The sequence below is a fragment of the Mus musculus genome, chromosome 3 (assembly GCF_000001635.26).
Source record: "Mus musculus strain C57BL/6J chromosome 3, GRCm38.p6 C57BL/6J".
In the NCBI taxonomy this organism is placed as follows: Eukaryota; Metazoa; Chordata; class Mammalia; order Rodentia; family Muridae; genus Mus; species Mus musculus.
The window spans coordinates 95632118-95656893 of NC_000069.6; the positions used below are offsets into that span (position 1 = coordinate 95632118).

Genomic DNA, 24776 nt, shown 5'->3' on the forward strand with positions numbered 1-24776 from the left:
GACCTGTTGTGAAGCAGTTGGTGTGTTTTCTTGGGATTTGGGAGGTGAAGAGCGATACTGGAGGTGTGATTGAGGGAAGGTTGGTGTGGGCCCCTGAGTTTGAAAGGGGCTCTGACAAGGCTCATTACATTGGGAGAGGGAGCAGGAATGGTGGACACAGATGACTGGTGGCCTTTGCTGGCTTCTGCCTGTCCTTTATAGCTAATTCAAAAGATATGTCACCTTATAGAAAATGAGAGATTTGGGAACTTGGTTAAATGGTGTGCTAACACCCAAAGCTTAGTCCAGACTCAGCAAGAATGGGGCCCCTTTTCATTCTTTTTCCCTTCAGTTTCTATTCCTAAGTTCTGTTTGTGTGGGAGAAGTGTGAGTTATTAGTAATAAGCAAAAGAAACTGGCCTTTCTGTCCCTGGCCCCACATCATACCCTCCCCTGTCTTCCTGACACCCTGCCTCTGAAAACCGTTTGGAGGGAAATGCAGGAGACAGAGCTGACTGAAATGTCCAGTCTTCTGGGGTGGGGTCAGCTCTATGTCGAGAAGAAGTCTGCTCTCAGTGTCTTAGTCAAAAGCGTCCCAGGTGAATTTATAACTGTTTAAGATGCTTCTGACTTTCTTCTCATTTAGCCAGGGGCTTGTGATACATCTCAATAGTTTGTCCTGCTGAGCGGTGAGCCCAGTGGGATGAGAGCCCATTAAAAAGTGTGCTGGGCTGGACGAGCTGACATGCATGCCTTGGGAAGTGGAAGCAGGGGAGCAGGAGCTGAAGGTCATCATCAGCTGCATAAACACGAAACCCGAGATAGGGAAGTGCTTGCTCCTAAGCCCTGAACTTCAGAAATAGAGGCAGAGAATTAAATGGTCAAGGCTCTGTGGTACAGCTCCATCTCAAAAAAAAATTGGTTGGTTAAGGGCACTTGAAAAGAAGCCTGAGTTTGATTCCTGGGACCCACAACAATGGAATAGAACTTACTCTTAGTACCCAGTAGAGGGCACTGTCACACGCACAGTGACATGTGAACACCCAACAACACCAACACATGCCCCCCCCCCCCAAAAAAAAGAGAGAAAGAGAGAGAAGTTTACTATGTAGCTGAAAGAATAATACTTGAAAAAGGTCAGTGCTCTGACAGGAATAAACCCAAAGCTGTTGATCCCTGTGGGAGCGCTGCTGGTCCTACGTGGAGTCCAGGCTTCTCAAGCCTATCAAATGCACATGGCTGGGTAGTGGTGAAGCTGTCTGTCAGAGCTTCCAGGTAGTCCAAGTTCATTTCCATACAAGTGAGGAAGTTGGGGTTTAGAAAACAGCAGGCCGCCGGGCATGGTTTTGCACACCTTTAATCCCAGCACTTGGGGGGCAGAGGCTGGTGGATTTCTGAGTTCGAGGCCAGCCTGGTCTACAAAGTGAGTTCCAGGACAGCCAGGGCTATACAGAGAAACCCTGTCTCAAAAAGCCAAAAAAAAAGAAAACAGGCCAAGGAAAAGCTTGTGTACTGTCTAACCCATGGTGATATAAACTCCTGGCTGTTCTGGAGTCTCCGTTTCTTAGTTGGGCTGTAACCTTGAAAGGCCTTTGGATGCCTGTATACCACCAGTATTTGGGGTTGGAGAGAGCTCAGCGGGTGATACAATTGCTGTACGGGCCTGAGAACCTGGTCCACCTCAGAACCCTCATAGCAGTGGAAACACAGAGCTGACTCCTCAGAGTGGCAGGCACACACATGTAATAAAATTATGTTTTAAATGACGGCTGGACTGTAGCATGGTAGCACACACCTTTAATCTCAGCACTTGGAAAGCAGAGGCAGGTGGATCTCTTAGGGGTTGAGGCCAACCTGGTCTTTGTCATTGAGTTCAGGCTCCCCAAGAGCTACATAGTGAGACCTTGTTTATAAATAAATAAGGGCCAGGAGTTTGGAGGCTGAGGCACGCAGACCTCTGAGTTCAAGGGCAACCTGGGACACATAGTTCCAAGGCTACACAGTGAGACTCAGTCATAAATTAATGACTGCCATTTATTCTTTATTCATACAACAGACCCAAGCAACTAAGGTAAACAAATTCAATAACCAAACCTTCCTTTGTGTTTTGTTTTTTGGTTTTTTTTAAATACATTCTTAGGTAACCTAGGCTGGCCCCAAACGTGACTCCTGCCTCCCCATCCTGTGTGCTGGTTAAAGACACACTGAATGGACACAATTGGCTCTGCTGAGAACTTCAGCCAGGTATTCTCTGAAAGAAGTGGGTGAGTTGTCCAGCTGCTCTAACACAGGTGGGCTGTGACTATGATGACAAACCTGTCAGCTGAGCCATGGCCTACACAGAGTAGCTGGAGTCGAGTCACTAATCCACTGGTCCTCACTTTAGCTAGTGTAGCCTATACATAAAAAAGATAGAAGCCAGGCAAGGGGGCAGACACCTGTAACCTACTTCTCAAGACTGGCAAGAGGTTTGCTGTGAGTTCAAGGCTAGCCTGGGTTACATAGTGAAACTGTCCTCCCCCGCCCCCCCCCCCAAAAAAGTAATGATACATCCTTGTGATCTTAGCACTGAGGAGGTAGAGATAGGAAAATCAGAAATTCAAGGCCAGCCACATGCCAGTAATCCCAGTTCTCAAAGGCAGGGGTAAGAGAATGGTCTACATAGCAAGCCGCACCTGTTCAAGCAGCTCTTACAATGCCTGGGAGAAAACCAGAAAGTGAAGGGAAGGTCTCTCAAAAGAATGCTGTGTAATATAAAGTGGAGCCTGCCGTGCTTATGGGAATAAACAATGGGGATAAAACTTGGGGAGCCCTGTATGTAAGGCCAGACAGAATTAAGCATTACAGTCATGAGAACTACGGAACACACGTGCTACATACAAGCCTGAGCCTTGAAGGGGAGGGAGGGCTTCAGTGGTCCTGATCGATGGCCATTTACTAGGTGCTCAGAATATGCCAGGCACTGTGCTAAAACATAGGTGCTCTCAGTGAGATGACACTGGTGAGAAACTGCAAGGGAATAAATTGACATGATAGTGTTACGTTGCGCAGTGGTGGTCCATCTGCAGGGGATAGAAACAAAGGATAATTCCCACATCTGTTTGAGAAGTTGTAAAGCACCAGGCCTAGCAGATGATTGGGATCATCTTACTTAATCCTCCGTTGTTTAGGGGAGTCTCCTGTGTCCTGCTCTGTAACTGCAATTCCAGGGGATCCTACACCATCTTCTGGCTTCCGTAGGGATGGAACACAAATACAGTGCAAAACAATACAGTGCACATGCATGTGTACAGGGAAAACACGTATACACATAAAAAGGGATGGGGATACAGGCATTGTAATACATACTTGTAATCCCAGCAATTGGGAGGCTCAGGCAGGAGGATTGAAAATTCCAAACAAGCTACACCATAGCAAGACTGTCTCAGAAAACGAACCGCATGTGGAGGCAAATGTATGTATCCTAGCACACAAATGCAGGAGAATCACACATTTGAAATCAGCTTGGTTTACATGTCTGGAGGGGGAGGGTTAGGGGGTATCAGTGAGGGGACTCAGCGTGACAGGAAATGTGCATGAACTCCAGTCATGTGGGTCTGAGAACAGAGGGAGATGAACTCAGTTGACAGCAGAGGCAGAAGCAGAAATTTCATGAGGAAGTCCAGATGGAAAGACTACAGCTTCAGGACAGACAGGAGAAAGGCATTTTGGTAGAGGAACAGACCACACTAGAATGGCACACCAGCATGAACAAGTCAAGTGACTGAAAACTGTCTTGGGACCAGACCAGGGCACAAAAGGAGGAGTCAGCTCGGAGGATAAGATGTGTAGGAGCCAAGGGGATTTCAAACAGGCATTTGGTCAGAGCCAAATTGTATGCAGCCGGAATTGATTTTTTTTGTTTGGTTGTTGGAGATGCACTCACGTGTGTGTGGTGTACTCGCCTGTTTGTGTGCATGTGGAGGGCAGAGATCAATTTTGTTTATATCAGCTAGTTAGATTTTTTTTTTTTACTACATTTTATTTATTTAGTGGGGGGTGGAGTGAGAGGAGAGGCAAGTGCCACAGTGCTCTAGCAGAGGTCAGCCTGTGGGAGGTTGTTCCATTTCTGCTTAGCTGGCCCTGGAATTTGCTCTATAGAACAGGTTGGCCTTGAACTTTCTAGGTCCTCTTGCCTCCCAAGTGCGATTAGAATCAACAGGCTTGTTCCTCCCTGCCTGGCCAAGTGGATTGAATGGCGGGGTGTCTGCTTAGTTTCAGATCCTGGCATTGGTATTTGGATTTGGGGGTGGTGATGTGTGATTGATTGTGTTTGCAGGCGTGCATATGGAGGTCAGAGGTCAACGTCAGGTATCATCCCCTGTCACTGAGACACAAGCCACCACACCCAGCATTCACGTGGTTACCGGGATCTGAATTCAGCTCCTCATGCAAACACTTAACGCACCATGTGCGTATCTGGATTTTGGTACTTAAAAACAATTTTAGATTATTTTTCTATGTATGTTTTACCTACATGTATATATGTGTGCCACCTTTATGCCTGATGTCTTGGGAGGTCAGAAAAGGGCATCAGGTTCCCTGAAATTTGGGTTAGAGTGGGTTGGTACCACTGCACGTGTGTGGAGCACAGGAAACAGCCTTCGGGAGCGGGTTCTCTCCCTCTACCGTGTGGATTCCAGGGATTGGATTTAGGGCAGTAAGGCTCAGTGATAAGGTTCTTTAACAACTCGCTGGCCAATTTCGGGGTTTGTTGTTTTTGTTGTCTTATGTTAAACTAAGCAAGTTTCTTAAATTCTCCCTCAATTTGTTTATAGAGATGTGGTGTGTGCCATATAGAGTATATGAGTAATTACATACAAGACAAAGCATCAAAGATCCTTCAGGGACCACAGCAGTGTACAAATGTGGTTCATGTTTTCACAGGGTTCACTGACTATGGGAATGTAATAAAGACAGATCTGAGCTTTGGGTATAGCTCAGTGGTAAAGCATTAATCTAGCATATACAAAGCCCCAGGTTCAGTTCCCAGTATCACACATACATGGGTAGGTAGATAGGTAAGAAGATACCTAGAATAAATACAAGGACCCTGGACTGAGGAGATGCTCAGTGGTTAAGGGCACTTGTTCTGCAAGCATGAGAACCTAAGCTTGAATCTCCCAATACCTGAGTGCCTCATGGCTATGTCTCATCATTGGAGGTCTGAAATTGGCAGTCTCCAAGAGCTCACTGTCTGGCCAGCCAGCTAAGCAGAAATGCAATTCACCGTTTCAGTGAGAGACCCCATGTGAGCCCAGTAAGGCAGAGATCAATAGAGGAAGTCAGCCAGTGTCTGCTCTGCCTCTATGTGTCCATGTGTACACAAGTATATACAGGGTTATACAGTACTAAATACCTGCTAACCCTCCAGTAAATCAGCTTGCTCTGGGCTCATGCAGGGACAGGGATCCTCAGTCAGAAAAGGCTAGAGGAGACAGGTCCTTAAATGTTTCAGGCTGGCCTCAGCCTTCCAAGTGCTGAGCTTTCAAGCACATACCATGTATAGGCCGGGAACTTGCACTCCAGGGACTGGGGAGCTGAGGCAGTGAAGATTCCGTCTGCCTATGGTGACTGCTTGTCATGAGCCAAGTAGACTAGGGCTGCTGACTGGGAGGGCACACCTCACACCAGCCTGGTAGAGGCTTCTAGGAAGATAGGTGAGAAGGAATGCCATTGAGGTTGTAAGCAAATGTCACACTTGGAGGGAATCTCTACGTCAGCACATAGTAGGAAGTGACATTAGTCAGGAGGACAGCACAGAGGGGTCAAAATGTGAGGGTCTCCTTACCCCAGGCTGGCCCAGAGCTCCTAATCATCTGGCTATCTCTGCCTTCTGGTCCTGAGATTACAGATGTTCACCACCACTTCTGGCTCAGGGAAATACTTTCATAAGGTCTATTGTAGGCTGTGGATGTCACTCAGTGTATAAAGTATTTGCTTAGCATGGGTCCTGATCTCAGAAGGTGCAGTTCCCCCATGGCTACACAGCCAAGGCAGGCTACTTGAGACCCCTCTTTTCAAAACATCTTTCTAAAATGAGATGTGAAGGTGGAGGAGTAGAGTTTACATAGACACAGACTGGAGAAATGTCATCGGGAGAAAGGACATATGTAAAATGATTCACAGGTACTCTCTTCTGGAAACTCTAAGAGTGATTCATACAATAGGCAAAGCCAGAAATGAGAAGAAGGTAGCGAGAGACAGGTCATAAATGGCCCGTGACCTTTTTCCTGGAAGCAGTGAGAACCTATGTAAAGGTTTTGAGGCAGATGTGGCACACACTCATGATGTGAGCACGTTGGGAGGAGCACTGCGTATTCAAGGCAGCCTTTACTAGACATTGAGTTGCAGGCCAGCCTGGGATTGAGAGACCTTCTCTCAAAAACCAGAAATAAACAAGTCTGAAATGGGCATGGAGGGGAAGGGTGGGGAGGGTCCTGTGCTGGGGCTGGGGAGATGCTCAGTGGAAAGGCTTTGGCTGCTCTTGCAGAAGACCTAAGTGTGGTTCCTAGCACCCATGCCAGGCAGTGGCTCACAGTGCCTATAACGTCAGCTCTCAGAGATGGGGCTTCTCTGACCTCCCTGCACTTGTGTGCATACCCACAAGCAGACACACAAGTCTTAAAACTTGATGTTGTTTTAAAGAGGCCAACCCCAGTAGGCAAGGTAGTGCACACCTTTAATCCCAGCACTCCAAAGGCAGAGGTTCAACACCAGCCTGGTCTACAAAGTGAGTTCCAATGCAGCCAGGGCTACAACAGAGAAACCCTGCCTTGAAAAACTAAAACCATAACAAACAAAAAAGGCCAGCCTGGGCTACATAGTAAAAGGTGAAGATATAGCTTACTTGGTAAATGTATGTGTATAGAATCCACAAAGCCTTGGCCTCTAGAACACTTTAAATCCCTGTGTGCTACATACCTATAACCCCAGCATTTGGGAGATGGAGTCAGAGGGTCAGAAGTTCAAGGCTACATAATAAATTCAAACAGGCCTGGGACACAAGGCCTGTTTCAAAAATAAAAACATTTAAAAAAAAAACAAGAAACTGTAGCTCCTAGGCATGGTGGTGCACATGTGGAATCCCAGCTCTTTCAAAGCTGAAATAGGATAATATAGAGTTAAAAGGTTAGCCTGGGCTACAAAGCAAGGAGGTTAGAGTGTAGCTCACTAGTGAACACTCGCCTAATACACCAGCCCCCTAGGTCTGACCCCTCAAGTGTATATACACAGATTTCTATTTTTATATGATACTCCTCAAAACTCTAGAAAAATGCCAAAATAGTGATAGTTTCTTTGAAAGGTCTACATACAGGCTAGTATGGTGACATACATTCGTAATCCCAGCCTGATCTACAGTTGAGTTTCAGCCAGCCAGGACTACACAGAGAAATCCTGTCTCAAAAACCAGAAGGAAAGAATTGTTTTAAGATACAGAATTTGGGAAAAGATGGAAACGAAAAATAAAAATAAAAAACTTATATTTCTGTTCTGAATTGCTGGGTAACTGATAATACCATAACCCAAAGAAAATAAAACTGGGAGAGGAGAGGGTGTGGTAGAAGAGGGTGTGGCAGGGTAGGAGGCACTGCTTTTGTGGATTTAAGGCATACTGGTAAGGGCTGGAGAGATGGCTCAGCGGTTAAGAGCACTCACTGACTGCTCTTCCAAGAGGTCCTGAGTTCAATTCCCAGCAACCACATGGTGGGTCACAGCCATCTGTAGTGGGATCTGATGCCCTCTTCTGGTGGGTCTGGAGACAGCTACTTATATAAATAAATAAATCCTTTAAAAAAAAAAGACATACTGGTAAAACTATACAGTGGAAATGGGAAGAGGGGACTGGAGCCCATATCAAATCAAGAAAAGAACTCAACAAATTGGGAGAGTCTGGGCTAGGAAGAAGGCTCAGCAGCAGTAAAGCTCAGCCCCTGGAGTCACCAGGCTGTGGTGGCTGTGACACCTTTAATCCCACACCCAACCTTTACTCCTGCACTCAGGAGGCAGAGGCAGAGGCAGGCGGATCTCTGAGTTTGAGGCCAGCTGGTGAGTTCCAAGTTCCAGGATAGTCAATGCTACACAGACAACCCCTGTCTCCAAAAACAACAAGAGCCCAAATTTGATGACCGGGATCTGTGATCCCAGGTAGAGGTAGCAGCATTCATTGGAAACTTTCATATCTAGAAATAGAGAAATCCTGCCACAGAAACAAGATGGAAGGCAAGAACCTCCAACAGAGGTTGTCCTCTGACCTATACATGCACACCATGGCATGCAAGGGCGCGCGCGCACACACACACACACACACACACACACACACACACACACACACACACACAGAGGAGAGTCTGAGCTAGTGTACCACAGGAAGTGTAGCCCAGTGGGTAGAATGTTTGCCTGCCGTACATGAAACCCTGCATTCAATCACTAGCACTGAATAAAACCAGCGGTGGTGCAGAAGTGCATGCCTGTAGATCAGAAATGCAAGGCCATCTGCTGCGGGCTCACAGAGTAAGTTTGAGGTCAGGCTGAGACATGGGAGATTCTGTCTAAAAGAAGAGGAGCCGGGCGGTGGTGGTGCATGCCTTTAATTCCAGCACTCGGGAGGCAGAGGCGAGCGGATTTCTGAGTTCGAGGCCAGCCTGGTCTACAGAGTGAGTTCCAGGGATACACAGAGAAACCCTGTCTCGAAAAACTAAAAAAAAAAAAAAAAGAGGAGGAGAGGAAGAGACTGGAGGAGAGAAAGAAGAGCTGGAGCCACTGTGGTGACACACACCTTTAATTCTGGCACTCAGGGAGTTCTGGGCCACCAAAGACCTGCATCAAAACTAAAGGGTTAGAGAGAGATGGCTCAGTCCTTAAAGGCTAGGCTCACAATCAAAAGGAGAGAGAGAGAGAGAGAGAGAGAGAGAGAGAGAGAGAGAGAGAGAGAGAGAGAACCGAGAGGGAGGAATGTGCAAAAAAGCAGGATGCCTCCGTTGTAAAGGAGCTTTGCTGCTGTCCCTGATGACCCTTGAGTTTGATCCCCAAAAACCCTCAAAGTAGAAGACAGAAGGGAAAATCATTTAGGTGAGAGTCCATGTAAGTGTCCTCTGACTTTCCATACATGTGCCATGGCTTGGGCACACATAACATGACTAAATGAAGTGTTTTCGTGTATATGGATTGGTCTTTGGGTGTGTCTGTTCACTATGTGTACACCTGGCACCCTTGGAGGCCAGAAAAGGATGTTGGATACCTTGGAACTGAAGTTGCAAATGACTGTGAGCCCATCATGTGGAGGCAAGAATCAAACCTGGATTCTCTGAAGAACAACCGCTGCTTTTAACCAGAGTCACCTCTCTAGTTGATTTTTTTAAATTTAAAACTACAGGGCACAAAAATGTTCTCACATCTTGGACAACTGCTATCATGGTTATAACTTGTATAATTTTCAAGACTTTGACAATGGGTATGTACTAATAGGTGATTTTAATTCTGAAAATAAAATAAAGTGTCTTTAAGAAAAAGAGGACTGAATATCTACTTGATTTCTAACTTCTAGCCTTTCTAAAACGGGTTTCAATAGATCAGTAGAGGTGAAGTCCTGCATGTAGAATGGGATGCTCTAGGACTGTTCAGTAGTTAAAAGAAGAATCATTTAAGCAGCTAGACATGATGGCTGTTACTCTCAATCCCAGGAGCCTGAAGCAGAAAGATCACAAACTCTAAGCCAATCTGAACCTACTTAGGAAGTTTGCAGCCTAGGAAAGGTGAGGGAGCAGTAGACACATTTGAAGGACTCAGTAGAAAGGCTAAGTAGACCTTGAAGCTCATTCCACAATGGTATTAACTAAACCTGGGCTCTCGGAGGAAGAGCGGACATGGGCGGGCAAGCCCAGGTGCAGGTGGTTCCGTTATATAACAGCCTCAGTCAGCGCACATTTATTGAGCTCCCACTGTGTGCCAGCCTACCCTAGATGCTCTATTTCTTCTGGGTGGGAATCTGAGTAAGGAATTAGTTATAAGGGCGTTATCCTTGTCCTGTCTGGACTCACAGCAGTTTATGGTTGGAGCTAGGCAACCAGTGGCTGCCTTCTCTGGCCACTACCTTGTTCTTTATTGAGAAGACTGTAGATTGAACCCAGAGCCTCACATGTCTATCTGGGCAAGTACTTTACCACTGAGCTACTCTCCCAGCCCTGTGAACTCAAATGTCAAAGTTACTTGTTGAATTGGGGTGGAAGTTGGGTTGGGAGTTTTAAAAGAGCAACCAGGGGCTGTCGAGATGGCTCAGTGGATAAGGGCACTGACTGCTCTTTTGAAGGTCCTGAGTTCAAATCCCAGCAACCACATGGTGGCTCACAACCACCCCTAATGAGATCTGACATCCTCTTCTGGTGCGTCTGAAGTCAGCTACAGTGTACTTGTGTATAATAAATCTTTGGGCTGGAGCAAGCGGGGCCGAGCCCACTGGAGTCAGCAGAGGTCCTAAAAATTCAATTCCCAACAACCACATGAAGGCTCACAACCATCTGTACAGCTACAGTGTACTCACATACATAAAATAAGTAAGTAAATCTTTAAAAGAGGGACCAGGAAAGGATGCAGAAGAGAAGATGAGCCGAGCAGTGAAGCACATCTTTAATCTCAGCACTTGGGATGCAGAGAGGCAGATGGATCTACAAGTTCAAAGACAGCCAGGGCTACACCGAGAAACCCTGTCTAAGGGAAAAAGAGGTGAGGTCGAGGACTAAAAAAGAAGGGAACAGAGCTGGGCGTGGTGGCGCACGCCTTTATTCCCAGTACTTGGGAGGCAGAGGCAGGCGGATTTCTGAGTTCGAGGCCAGCCTGGTCTACAAAGTGAGTTCCAGGACAGCCAGGGTTACACAGAGAAACCCTGCTTCGGGAAAAAAAAAAAAAAAAAAAAAGGGAACAGAAGAAATCCAGCCCAAAAATAATAGGCAAAAAGGAAGCCAGGATGGATGGTATGCAACCGTAGAATCAATCGATATTCCAGAGGCAGCCAAGACCACGTGTGGAGAGCATCTCAAATAAACCAAAGGTTAAGGAAAAAAATGAGGACCAGGACCTCTTTAGTACTCGGCTGCGTGGGTGAGCAAAGACACAACTGTGTTGTTCTGGATCATGGTTTATAGACACAAAGTAGATTAGCAAGAGCGCAAAGGGGTAAAGGTCCTGGTGACAGACAGTTTGAAGACTCCACCTGTTCTAGTTAGATAAGCCTAGGAAGTCACGGTAAACAGTTCAACAAAAATCTTTACAGAGTGAAAGAATGGATGATTCAGCTGTGGCAGAAGTGACTAACTGGGAAGCTCCTGACAGTGTCACTGGGATGGTGTTGGAATTTGAAACTTGGGAGTCAGACTGAGTTGGGTGCATAGGGTGTAAGGTGTGAGAGTTGGGGTGGTTCAGTTACTAAGGGACTTAGCACGTTAGGCTGTGAAGTTGAGGACTCATATATCTGAGGTTTGCTCTGTTATTTTTGGAAGTTGGGATTTTGTTTGTTTTGAAAGGGGGTGTCCTGCCTGAAGCCCAGGCTGGTCTGCACCTCCTTAAATAGGTATTTAACCTTGAGCCCCTGCCCTCCCCTCCCTACACTGCTGAGACAGGCTTCCAGCCACAGCAGTTTTGATGGTGGTAGTTCCCCAAGCTTAATAACACACAATTTTAAAAAGAAGAGCTAATGGCCTGAGAGATGGCTCATCAGAGAACCCAGGTTCAATTCCCAGCACTCATGCGGCAGCTTACAACCACATATAAACTCCAGTTCTAGGATAACCCCTGTATAAACTCCAGCCTCTACAGGCACCAGACACACTTGAGGTGCATGCAAATACTCATACACATAAAATATTGTTTTAAACTTAAATGTCCAGATACGTTTTAAAAAGAAAAAAGAGAGCATGTGCCTGGTAATGGCTGACGACTAGAGGAAACTCACCTGGTCACTGAATCGGAACCCCGTTCTGTTAGCTTCTGTTAGCGCTTACTGATGATACACTTGTTAGGACACTATACATATGTACATTTGCATATTATATTCCCACCCATCGCCTCCCATCCTTCCCACTGATCCCAGCGAGTTTTAATTAGAAATGCCTTTCTTGTTTTTGTTTTTCAAGCAGGGTTTCTCTGTGTAACCCTGGCTGTCCTGGAACTCACTCTGTAGACAAGGCTGGCCTCGAACTCAGAAATCTGCCTGCCTCTGCCTCCCAAGTGCTGGGATTAAAGGCGTGCGCCACCACACCCGGCTAGAAATGCCTTTCTTAAAAAACCTTTTTTGTTTTACCTTGTTGAGACAGGGTGTCTTGTAGTCCAGGCTAGTCTTGGACTCACTGTGTGGCTGAGAATGATCCTGGTCTGCTGTCTCTCTCTACCTGTCAAGTGTCATAACCTTGAACCTGGGCTGCATGCTTGCGATTTTAACTAAGTCTGTCTACCCCCTAACCCAAATGTACTTGTTGCAAAAGAAAAATTAAATTATCTAATTCAGAAAAGAACTAAGAAACTTGGAGAATTGAGTTGGTGAAATATTTAAATGGATGCAGAATTTTTGGAGAGATACGGAAGACATTCGCGTCCTTCCTAGTGTAGGAAAAAGAACAGGAAGAAGCAAGCGTTTAGGCTGATGGAATCGAAGCTGCAGCAGGAAGGGCCAGGTGCTGAGAGCCACCTCCTTAGCAGAACCTTTACCTTGGAAGGCCCTGGTTCCAGCTCCAGGGCTTCAATAAATAAAAGTGGATGGAAGAGCTACCCCATGGCACTTAAACCAGGGCACAAGGATAGATGAGGTAGAAGGTCAAGGTCATCTTTAGCCGTAAGGCAGGTTTGGGTCAGCCTGGGCTATGAGAGCCCATCTTAAAAACAAACAAACATAACTGCATCTGTAGCAGAGGATGGCCTAGTCGGTCATCAATGGGAGGAGAGGCCCTGGGTACTGTGAAGGTTCTATGCCCCAGTATAGGGGAATGCCAGGGCCAGGAAGTGGGAGTGGGTAGGTTGGGGAGCAGGGGAGAGGAAAGTGATAGGTGGTTTTCAGAGGGGAAACCAGGAAAGGGGATAACAATTGAAATGTAAATAAAGAAAATATCTAATTACAAAAAAAGAAAAAAGAAATCTAAAAAAAAAACACAAACAAACAAACAAAAACAGATGGAAATCCAAGTGACTAGGAAACTATATCTGCTTACAGGATGGGAACAAATTGAGCAGAGCAAATTTAGTCTAAAATTTCCCAAATTTGTAAGTCTGCTTTTACTCAGGAAGAGTAGCAAAATAGCTGGCCCTGGGAGGAAGTGAGAAACCCCAGGGAGGGAAGGGGCAACTTCCTCCTGCCTGAGGCATTGGTGACCTCGGCCACGCCCACATGGAAATGTCTAGACCTCACAGCGTTTGTCACCGTTAGCTAAATGAAGCATTGGCACGTATTGTACCTGTGATAAGCTCTCAGTTGGGTGCTGAGGTACACGTGACTAATCCCAGCTACTACAAAGGTTGAGATGAGGGTTGGGGGTGGACACCTGACCACTGCCAAGGAGTCCCATGGTGCTTGCTTCTCAAAGTGCTGAGTGGTAGTGTTAAGTCCTACTTCTGAGCTGGGCAGTGGTGGCGCACACCTCTAATCCCAGCACTTGGGAGACAGAGTCAGGTGGATTTCTGAGTTCGAGGCCAGCCTGTTCTACAGAGTGAGTTCCAGGACAGCCAGGGCTACACAGAGAAACCTTGTTTCCAAAAAATAAAAATATAAAAGTAAAAGCCACTTATTAATCTAATGAGAAGTGGGAGGGGTTTATAGGCCTCACCCCTAAATAAAGAGCTATATGGACATTTGATGGCTTCTGGGGAGGGCGCTCCAGTTTTAAGGCTGGCTGTGCTCCTGTGGGTAGAGCACAAAGCAGAGCTCACAGGTTTCTAACAGTGATAAGAGGCTGGAGAGATGACTCAGTGCTAAGACTCAGTGCCGCTCTTCCAAAGGACCTGGGTTTGATTCCCAGTGCCCACATGTAACTCCAGTACTAGGGGATCTGGCTTCTGTGGGCACTAGGTACCCACATGTGCACTGACAGACATGCAAACAAACCACCTAAACACAATATAACCCAAAAGGACACAAAGTCGGGGAGATGGACTTGGGAGGAGCTAGGGTAAACATGACTGAAATACACTATTGTGAAATTCTCAAAGAATTGATTAAGGAAAGTGAGAATGGAGGCTTAGAAAGGTGGTCCGTGATTTTAAGCCAAGCACTAGGGAAGCAGAGGTCAGTAGATCTACATAGGCCAGCCTGCTCTACATAGCAAGTTCCAGGCCAAAGTTCCTAAGCACAATTCCCCTGGAAGACTCTCCAGACCAAAATCCCCAGGACAAGGTAAAGACCTGAGTGTTTCAACCTTGTGTGATTGGCTAAGACGGTCTACTTCATGTGAATTAGTTCAGCGTAACAAAGGTGTCAAAGGGCCAGCTCTTGATTTATGCTACCTGGCTCTTCCATATCCTTTGACCGACTGCTTTCTTAATTCTCTGTTTCCCGCACCCCCGAAAGCTGTAGGGAAACGTGGCATGAATCAGACTGTGGGATGGCCTCAAGGAGCAGGCTCCTGATTTATTTATTTATTTATTTATTTATTTATTTATGGTTTTTCTTTTTTTTTTTTTTTCTTTTTTTTTGTTTTTTCGAGACAAGGTTTCTCTGTATAGCCCTGGCTGGCCTGGAATTCACTTTGTAGACCAGGCTGGCCTCGAACTCAGAAATCTACCTGCCTCTCCTGAGTGCTGGGATTAAAGGCGTGCACCACCACTGCCCGGCAGGCTCCTGTTTTAACTTCAGGAGTTCAAGGTCATAGTTAGCTACTTAGAGAATGTAGGCCAGTGTAGCTATATGAGAACCTATCTCAAAACCCAAAAGCCACCAAAAATATAAAGCAATCATTTGAGACAACAAAATTGCATGTTAGTATTCAGACAGACACCTATAATTATAAGGACTCTCAAAGCCACACAAAATAGTTTAATGATTGGTATTAAGAATTTAGTTTTTGGGGGCTGGAGAGATGGCTCAGCAGTTAAGAGCACTGACTGCTCTTCCAGAGGACCCAGGTTCAATTCACAACACCCACATGGTAGCTTGCAACCATCTATAATAGGATCCGATGCCCTCTTCTGGTATCTGAAGACAGCTACAGTGTACTCATATATATAAAATAAATCTTTTTTTAGAAAAGAATAAATAAGTCATTAAAACAAACAAACAAAAAAGGATCTAGTGTTTGGGACTTGAGAGATGGCTTGGTTGTTAAAAGCATGTCTTGCTATTGAGAGGGGACACAGGTTTGATGTCCAGCATCCATATGGTATGTCACAACCTGATTCCTCTGACCTCTAGGCACACACAAATGTAGTGCACATATGCACCTGCAGGCAACACTCATACACATAAAATGAGTAAATATAATTGAAAAATTAAATTTAAAAAGGAATTTAATATTTGTTAGTTAAGTGAATAAAGATTCTCTTCCATTTGTTTTGGGCTGGCTGACATGTTCTCCAAGTGCTGGAATAAAAGGCGTGCACCACCGCTGATGGACATACTGGCTTGATCTTAGGAGCAACCACAAGCTATTTTTTTGTTTGTTTGTTTGTTTGTTTTTTCGAGACAGGGTTTCTCTGTATAGCCCCAGCTGTCCTGGAACTCACTTTGTAGACCAGGCTGGCCTCGAACTCAGAAATCCTCCTACCTCTGCCTCCCAAGAATTGGGATTAAGGGGGCTGGAGAGATGGCTCAGCAGTTAAGAGCACTGACTGCTCTTCCGAAGGTTCTGAGTTCAAACCCCAGCAACCACATGGTGGCTTACAACCATCCTTAATGACATCTGACTCCCTCTCCTGGTGTGTCTGAAGACAGCTACAGTGTACTTACATATAAAATAAATAATAAATAAAATCTTTAAAAAAAAAAAAAAGAATTGGGATTAAAGGCGTGCACCACCACACCCGGCATCCACAAGCTATTGTACATTCATGAGTGCAATGGTCCTGCCTGACCTGTGACTCATCCAGTCTTTCCCTACGCCTTGGGGAGACGTGATGTAGATGGCCCATCTGTGGCTGAGAACTGTAGTCACTGACTCAAAGAGTCACCCTCTTTCGAGGTTTCCCATTACCTGCTGCCTGCTGCATACAGGTCTCTGGTGAGGTCTGAGAGCAGCATGTGTATCTATGGGTTCAGAGACATGAATCTACAGAGCAGTTTCAGGCTGTTGACTTTTTCTCCCAGAAGCTGGCATATGCTAATGCTAATAAAAATGTATTTTTAAAAAGACCTGAATGCCAATGAGTAACTGTTTCTAGCCTTGGAAACAGCAGCCTTCCACAAGGTCTCCAGGTCTAAAGCCAAGGCCATTAGTTGTGGAAATGCACCTTGTGGCTCCCTTGCCTTTGAAGCCCTCCAGTGACCAGTGTGAGCATTTGAGAAGGATGCTGGAACCACACTGTGGTGCCTCTGCGCTGCCTTCAAGCAAAGACCAGATGCCGGAGTTTCTTCTGGGAGCATGAAGGGGGACGATGCTTGACTGTCCATAAGAATGAATGCTTGTGTGGTCCAGCTGCAGCTCTGAGTGTCCACTCCAAGGAACCCAAGCTAGTGTCCACAGACACCTGCTTAGCCACTACCGTGGCTCTAGTCATGGCAGCCAGGGGACGGAGAGACAGATGAATACATATAGAAAATGGAGGGTGTATACATAGAGTGCAGTTGACTCAGCCATAAACAAGAATGAAAGAAATCATGCCGAGAAAGACAAATGTTTTCTCTTGTAAGAAAAATCTAGACTGCACATACATATTCGACTTGAAAGTAGAAGGGGACTATTTTAGAAGAGGAAAAGGGTCAGTAGGGGAGGGAATATGTGCAAAATACATGTGTAATATACATAAATGCCCAGCACTTGGGAGGCAGAAGCAGGCGGATTTCTGAGTTCGAGGCCAGCCTGGTCTACAGAGTGAGTTCCAGGACAGCCAGGGCTACACAGAGAAACCCTGTCTCAACAAAACAAAACAAAACAAAACAAAACAAAACAAAACAAAACAAAACAACAAAAACAATGTACATATATGAAAATCCCATAATGAGCCTCTTGTTTGAGTAACAAATACATTAATCGTATATTAAAAAGAAAAAAATGGACTGTTTTTTCTTTTGAGGCAGGAACTCATGTATCCTAGTGTAGCCTAGAACTCACTTTGTAGCCAAGGATGACCTTAAACTCCTGGTCCACCTGCCTCTACTTCCCAAGGGCTAGGATTATGGTGTGTACCACCATACCCCGTGTGAATGGTACTGGGGGTGGGGTGGGGTGGGCACAAACACAGGGTCTGTGCCTGCTAGGCAAGCATCTGCCCAAGCTAGATCCATAGCCTCTGTGACACCTTATTAAATCTGTCAGAAGGTTCAGATAGGAAAGACTGAATAGAATTCCATAACATCAAGTTTTCTCAGATCATCCCTGGATTTCCTCCTTGGATCACACACTCAGTCCTTTCTTGTGTTAGAAACAATCTCAACATCAGCTCAGGCTAGCCTGGAACTTACCTGTCCTCCCACTTCAGCCCCCTAAGTGCTGGGAGGGTCACGTCAGTGCATCGCTAGACAGCATGCAGTAGTGTTTTCAAAACTACATTAAAATTATTGTTCATCTTCAAGTATTTGTCTGGGGGGCCGGGGTGGGGGTGGGGATAGGGACAGGGAAGTGCAGAAGCTGGAAGAGGGCCAGGGCCAGGCTGATCTGAGTTAACCTGAGAGAGGTGCTGGGGACTGGAATTGTGCCCGCTGGAAGTACTCTTAACTGCTGAGCCACCTCTCCAGTCCCAAAATAATAATAATAAAATAGGGCTGGCGAGATGGCGAGAAGACTGCTCTTCAGAAGGTCCTGAGTTCAAATCCCAGCAACCACATGGTGACTCACAACCACCCCTAATGAGATCTGACACCCTCTTCTGGTGCATCTGGAGTCAGCTACAGTGTACTTATGTATAATAATAAATAAATCTTTGGGCCAGAAAGAAAACAAGAAAAATTTATTACATTTGTGGGGTGTGTGCATGGGGCAAGCATGCACAGTTGTGTGTACATGAACAGAGGACAGCTTTGGGAAGTCAGTTCTCTGCCTCCACCATGGGAGTCCCAGAGATGGAACTCAGATCTTCAAGCTTGGAGGGAAGTGACTTACCCTGAGCTGTTTTGACCTATGCTTGTTTTTAACTAGAACCAAAATTCAACTAACAGGATTTCAAACACCAGAGTGGGCTGTGGTCCTGCACTGTGGAGGTGTAAGCGCGAAGCTCAAGGGTTCTCAGCTGTCTTTGGCTACAGCTCTGGGGCGTCTGAAGCAAATGGAGCTACATAAAACCCCGGAGAGAGAGGGAGGGGGAGAGTCTGAGATTCAAACATCAACAGACCTATGAGGGAGGGTTTGGTTTTTTTGTTTTTTGGTTTTTTTTGGCAGGGACAGTGTACTGTGACTAAAGCTACCCCATGTGAATCCTAACTCATCCTCACAAAGGAAAGTCCTGGCATCCTTCAGTTGTCATGAGTCTTGCTTTGACATTGAAGGTCATTTCAAAATGCTTTTTATGCTTAGGAAAGTCTGAGTCATTCCCCAGCTTCCTCTATTGGATTTCTGCATCACTTCCTCTTCTATTGGCCCTAAAGTACAAGAAATACCCAGGATGGGTGTGGCAGAACATGCCTGGAAGCCCAGTTACTTAGAAGCTGGAGGCAGGGGAATGATTTGAGCCCAGGCGTCTAAGTTCTGCCCGGGCAGCACAGTGCAATCTGGGAAGAGGCCAGGGAAGGGAAGGAGAGGAGAGCAGAGAAGGCAGGAGAGGTGGAAATACCATAGCTTGGTGACACAGTGCTTGTCTGACATCCGAGAATCCTTAGGCTTGATCCCCAAGACCACAGAGAGGGTGTGCTGGGCTCACAGCTCTGTCAGTCACACAAAAAGCCCTAGGTTTAGGTTCCTGCACCACACTGGAGGTGATGTCACATGACTATAGTTTCATCACTCAGAAGGTGGAGGCGGCTGAAGTTTAGCTATATAGTGAGTTCTAGGCCACCCTGAACTATGGAGACTCTAGCTCAGATAAAATAAAACAAGAGAAAAAAAGAATACAAGTGCAGGTTTTGAGAATTTGGGAACTAGTGGGTCCTTAGAGCTCCCGGGCTCTGTTCAGTCAAGACAAGTGATGTAAACAAGGTTGAGAAACCCATTTTCGTGGCTTCATGGCCTCTGTCACGTAGCTTCTCCTAAATCCTGAGTCTTTCACCAAGACAGATGACTTTTTGTATCTGTGGCTGGACTGAGGCAGACGCACTTGAGTCCGGGTGCCCTTGAAGGCCAGAGGACGACGTCAGCCCCTGTGACCTTGAGTTGCAGGTGGCGGGGAAACACCCAACCTTGGTGCTGGGAACCAAACTCAAATCCCCTGGAAAGAGTGGAAAGTTCTCGACCACTGAGTGCTCTCTCTATCCCCGACTGACTGATATAGCTAGTTTTGTTTTGTTTTTTGAGACACGGTCTTGCTATACTGCCCTGGTTTCGAAACTGGGTTCCTGCCTCAGCCTCACTCAGCCTCTGGGCTCTTGGAATCACAAGTGTCCACCATAGTACCCGCTCCAACGAACTGATTCAAGGCAAAGGTGAACTCTGGATAGATTATTCTGTGCTGGGAACTGATTCCAGGGGGTCCTCACTGGATCACAACCTGTACCCCAGGCTCCAATGTTGACTACTTTTGTTAGAACCAAACTATATACTCTCAAAATGCTGAGGCAGGAGGATCACAAGTTTGGGCTATGTCATGAAGCTCTATCTCAAAAAAAAAAAAAAAAAAAAAAAAGAGGAAAGAAAGAAACCACCTAGGCCAGCAGCTTTATTAGCCCAGCTGAGGTGAGGTTCGGCAGAGTTTTGAGCAACATAACTTTTGCTCTGAGGGCTGCCTTTCAAGGTGTTTACTAACATCGCTAGCCAAGCATGACGGCTCACACCTGTAACCCCAGAACCCAAGAGGCAGAGGCAGGAGGACCACCCAGTTTGAGGTTAGCTTGGGCTACATAGTACCAAGCCAGCCAGGGCTACAGGACAAGAGCCTGTATCAAGAAGAAAGACCCACAAACACTACCATTGCCAAACGCCCCCTGGAGTTTCCTAGTGAGAATTCTGGAGCTGCTAGTGGAGGGAGAGCCTGGCCTCACCTCTGTGCCTCAGTGACAAGGCCTCTCCTCCTACTTCCTCAAGGCCTACCACAGCATCAGGTGGGACTTCTAGGGCTTGGGAAATGGCTTCCTGGTTAAAAGACTGACTGTCCTGCTAGAGGATCCGGATTCAATCCCAGCACCCACGTGACTGCTCAGGTCTGTGACTCCAGTCCCAGGGGACCCAATCTCCTTTTCTAGCTGCTGAAGCACACACTTCCAGACATGCATCCAGACAAAACACCCTTACACACACACACACACACACACAAGCAAGCATGCGCACACATGCACACACAAAAAAGATGGGAGTCTCCCCCCTTTTCCCCTCAGTGGGTGGCCTCGAAAGTGCCACCTGGGGTGAAAATGGGAAGCCGCAGCCTCTGCCCTTCCTCTTGCTCACGAAGGGGATCCCCCAATTGGATAAAAGTTTACATAATTGGTAAAAATATCACAAATTATTTGCAAAACTTAGCTTTACCTGTGAGTAAGGTTGGGACCTTGAGCCCCTTCTAGGCTGATGCACAGAGGTCATAGGTCAGCAAACAGAGCTTGCCTAAATCTAGAGCCGCCCTGTGGTCCCAGCATTGAGGACGCTGATGAAGGGTCAAGAGTTCAAGTATACTACGTGCCATCTCTCCTCCCCCACTCCCTAAAAAATACAAAATGGAAGAGTGTCTGCCTCATGTCCTGAGTTTGATCCTCAGAACCAGCAAATTAAAAACAAAGCCTTTTCTTGCCGAGCAGCGGTGGCACATGCCTTAAATTCCAGCACAGCAGGAGGAGAGGCAGGTGAGCAAGGTGAATTAGAGGCCAGCGTGGTCTACAGAACAAGTTCTAGGACTGCCAGGGTTGTGTTAAACAGAGAAACCCTGTCTCAACAAAAAACAAAACCCAGTTTCTTTTTTTTTAATATTTATTTTATGTATATCAATACATGGTAGCTGTCTTCAGACACACAAGAAGAGGGCATCGGATTCCGTTACCGATGGTTGTGAGGCACCATGTGGTTGCTGGGAATTGAACTCAGGACCTCTATAAGAGTAGTCTCTTTCCAGCCCCCCAAAACCCCTTTTCTTACCGTGAGAGGAAGTAAGGACAGGGAAAATTAGGAAAAGGCCTTTGATGGTATGTTACAAGGAGACATATATTTTTTTTCCTTTCTTTTTGAGATGGTGGGTTGCCACACCTACTTGCCCATCTCCCTTAGTGTTAGGATTAAGGGTGATCGCCACGCTGGAGGGCCCCTGCAGGGTATGTTAATAAAGGTCCAAGCTTGGGGGTTAGGAGAGGTGCCGGGAGACCTAGCCTGGAGGGGAAAGAAAACACTGTTGTTTTTTTCCTGCGCTGTCTTCCTTATTCGGCAGACCACTTACTTCCCTTGGCCTGCACTTACTGGAGTCCTTAGCCACACTTAAGCAATTCAAGTTATGAAGTCATAGGACGACAAGAAGCAGACGGTTGCTATGGAGATGGTCTACATACACACTGGAGCGCAGACTGGGCTGCATAGCTGTGTTTGCTCTTAGCTTGGACTTACTTTACCTCTAAATTCGCTACATTTCTGTGCCTGCTTTTCTCCTGTTTATACTTTACTCCTGCCTCCCCGGGCTGGATCCCAGCTTGGCAGCACTGGTCTGAGCTACCTCTACCCTTGGGAGATCAGTTTAACCGGAATTCCTGGGGGTTTAGGGGAGGGAGAGGAATAACAGCAAAGTATAATGACGTAAATATATGGAAATATGAGGTCCATTACTTTACATGCTAATTTAAAAACATTTGAAAGCTGGGAGTAGTGACCCATTATAATCCCAGCACTCCGGGAGGCTGAGGCAGGTGGATCTCTGAGTTCAAGACTAACCTGGTCTACAGAGTGAGTTCCAGGACAGCCAGGGCTACACAGAGAGAGGTGGTTTTGAAAACCCCAAAACAAACAAGCAAGCAAACAAACTTAAAAATAAAACAACCAAACATTAGTTAACTGGACAAGGTGGCTTATCCTTACAGTCTCGGCTCTCAGAGGCAGAAGCCAAAGCATCATAAATTCAAGGTGCACCAGGCATGGTGGCACACGCCTTTAATCCCAGCACTTGGGAGGCAGAGGCAGGCGGATATCTGAGTTCAAGGCCAGCCTGGTCTACAAAGTGAGTTCCAGGACAGCCAGGGTTACACAGAGAAACCCTGTCTCAAAAAAACCAAAAACCAAAACCAAACAAACAAACAAAAGGTGCAGGCAGCATGATAGCTCAGCTGCCAAGTCCAAGTTAAATTCAATTTGCAGAGTCCACACCACATGGTGGAAAAGGAAGTACTGACTTCCAGGAGGTGTCCTCTGAGCACTCACTGCCCCACACACAAATGAATAAAACATACTAATAAAGGAACAGTGAATTTGAGGCTGGTTCAGGCTACATGATATCCTGCCTAAAAAAAGTCATAAAAATACTTGCTTAATTTATGTAAGGGATGAAGGGAGCAACAGACATTCTTCTAAGTTTGGGCTTTTGTACTGTGCAAACCCTACTGGAGAGGCTGGCTGCCTGGCCTAGCAGGCTGTTACAGTTACCACTGCAGGATTCTTGTGACATTCATGGAAGTTTTTAGAAAACAAAAAACAAAACAAAAAAAAATTTTTTTTTTTTTTGTATTCTCTTTCTTGGGTGGTGAGTGGAGATGTCTGCTTTTGATTAATGGGGTCCTATTATAGGCTAAGCTGGCCAGGAGGTGGGTGAGCTCCAGCCTCTAAGCTTGATGTCTTCATCTCAACAGTCCTGGGATTACAGACATACACTTACCTCCACAGCAATCTATGGGGTGCCACAGGCCAAACCCAGGGCTCTGGGGATGCTAGGTGAGCACCCACCACCCATCAACTGCTCCCAGCCCGGCCCTTATAATCCTAAAGGTCACACACCTCCACCCTAAAAGTACACAAGACTCTCTTCTTCAACTTGATGGCTTGGCCTGTAAAATGTACCCTCAATGTCTGGGAGGTGTATGCCATGGGACCCTGAGGCACTCCATTCTCTCCCTGTCCCCTGGGTCCTGGGATCTGATTGAGATTGTCAAGCCAGTTGGCAGGCAGGCAATCCCCTAAGCCCGTGTCTCTAAAGGTTTCTTTCCACTCCCGCTGCTCATGAGAGGTCTCTCTCTTTCTGAGTTTGGTTTGGTTTTAATGTGTTTGGCTATTTTGGTTTTTTGAGACAGAAACTCATGGTAGCCCAGGCTGGCCTCAGAGTCATTATGTAATAGTGACGGAAGATGGCCTTGGACTCCTGCCCTGCTGCCTAACAAGCACTGGCGGAGTCCAGGGATAAGTCACCCCTCCTAGCACCAGCATTTGTTTTTGTTTTGTTTTTGTTTCTGAGAGACAGAGACTCTCTCTGTGACTTAGGCTAGCTTTGGATGTTGAAACCCGGGTCTTCATTATTCTGGGCTTACAGCTATGCACACTACAGCCATCCAGAACATTATGACTTGACTACCGTACTGCAGGAGACTCAGCTATTCCTTTGTCTCTAGTCCCCTCTGTTGATTCATCCTAACCCCACAATTAGTAATGAAACTGAATTAGAACGTACATCATGGTGCTCAGTGTCCTGTTTCCCAACTGCTTACGTGAGTCCAAACCCATATGAGGTCTGTGGGGCAACCTTGGAAGAAACAGGAGAATTAATTAGCTCAAGGCTATCCTCAGCTACACAGCAAGTTCAAGACCAGCCAAGGCTACATGTGATCCTGTCTCTCAAAGCATTAAAAGGGGTGGCCAGATGGTTCAGGGGTCAAGCTAGCAGGCTGCTCTTCCAGAGAACCCAAGTTCAGTTTCCAGCACCTAAGCTAGCTGCCTCACAGGCCTCTGACTTCCAGATGCATCTGCACACATGCACATCATTTAAAGTGATTTTTTTTAAGTCCATGCTGAATCTGCAGCTGGTGTCCTGACTGTAAGAATGCAGCAGGCCGAGGCAGGAAGATGGCTTCCAATTGGGGACCAACCTGGGCAAACCTTTCTCTTCCATAAAGCTTTCCTATAGGTCATCAAACACAAATGAATTCTGCTGCTCGGTTACAACATGTCATTCATATATATATATATATATATATATATATATATATATATATATGTCTCCCATCTCAGATTGTGGTTACTTGTTTTGGGATTAAAAGTTCCTTACAGAAATATTTTAGTCACTACAACTGCAAAATGCTTCTCTCCATACTCCCTGCCACATCCTATAAACTAGGATTTTAGATCTTCTCCTACAAATAATCATATGGTTCCCTGTCTCCTTACTTACTGTAGTTTAATGTTTATCTATTTATATCAGGCAGTGGTGGTGCATGCCTTTAATTCTAATACTTGGGAGGCAGAAGCAGGCAGATCTCTGTGAGTTCAAGGCCAGCTTGGTCTACAGAACAAGTTCCAGAGCAGCTGGGGCTACACAGAGTAACCCTGTCTCTAAAAACTGAAACAAAAATGTATAGATTTAATGCATATGTG

At 46.1% G+C, this 24776-nt stretch overlaps 1 annotated feature.

The window, feature by feature from the left end:
- Positions 11936–23668: a transcriptional cis regulatory region, noted in NCBI's record as "EC(Mcl1) region targeted for CRISPR interference". NCBI's record gives its function as "positively regulates Mcl1 expression (moderate allele-specific effect) in mouse ES cells" and the evidence as "EXISTENCE:mutant phenotype evidence [ECO:0000015][PMID:27895109]".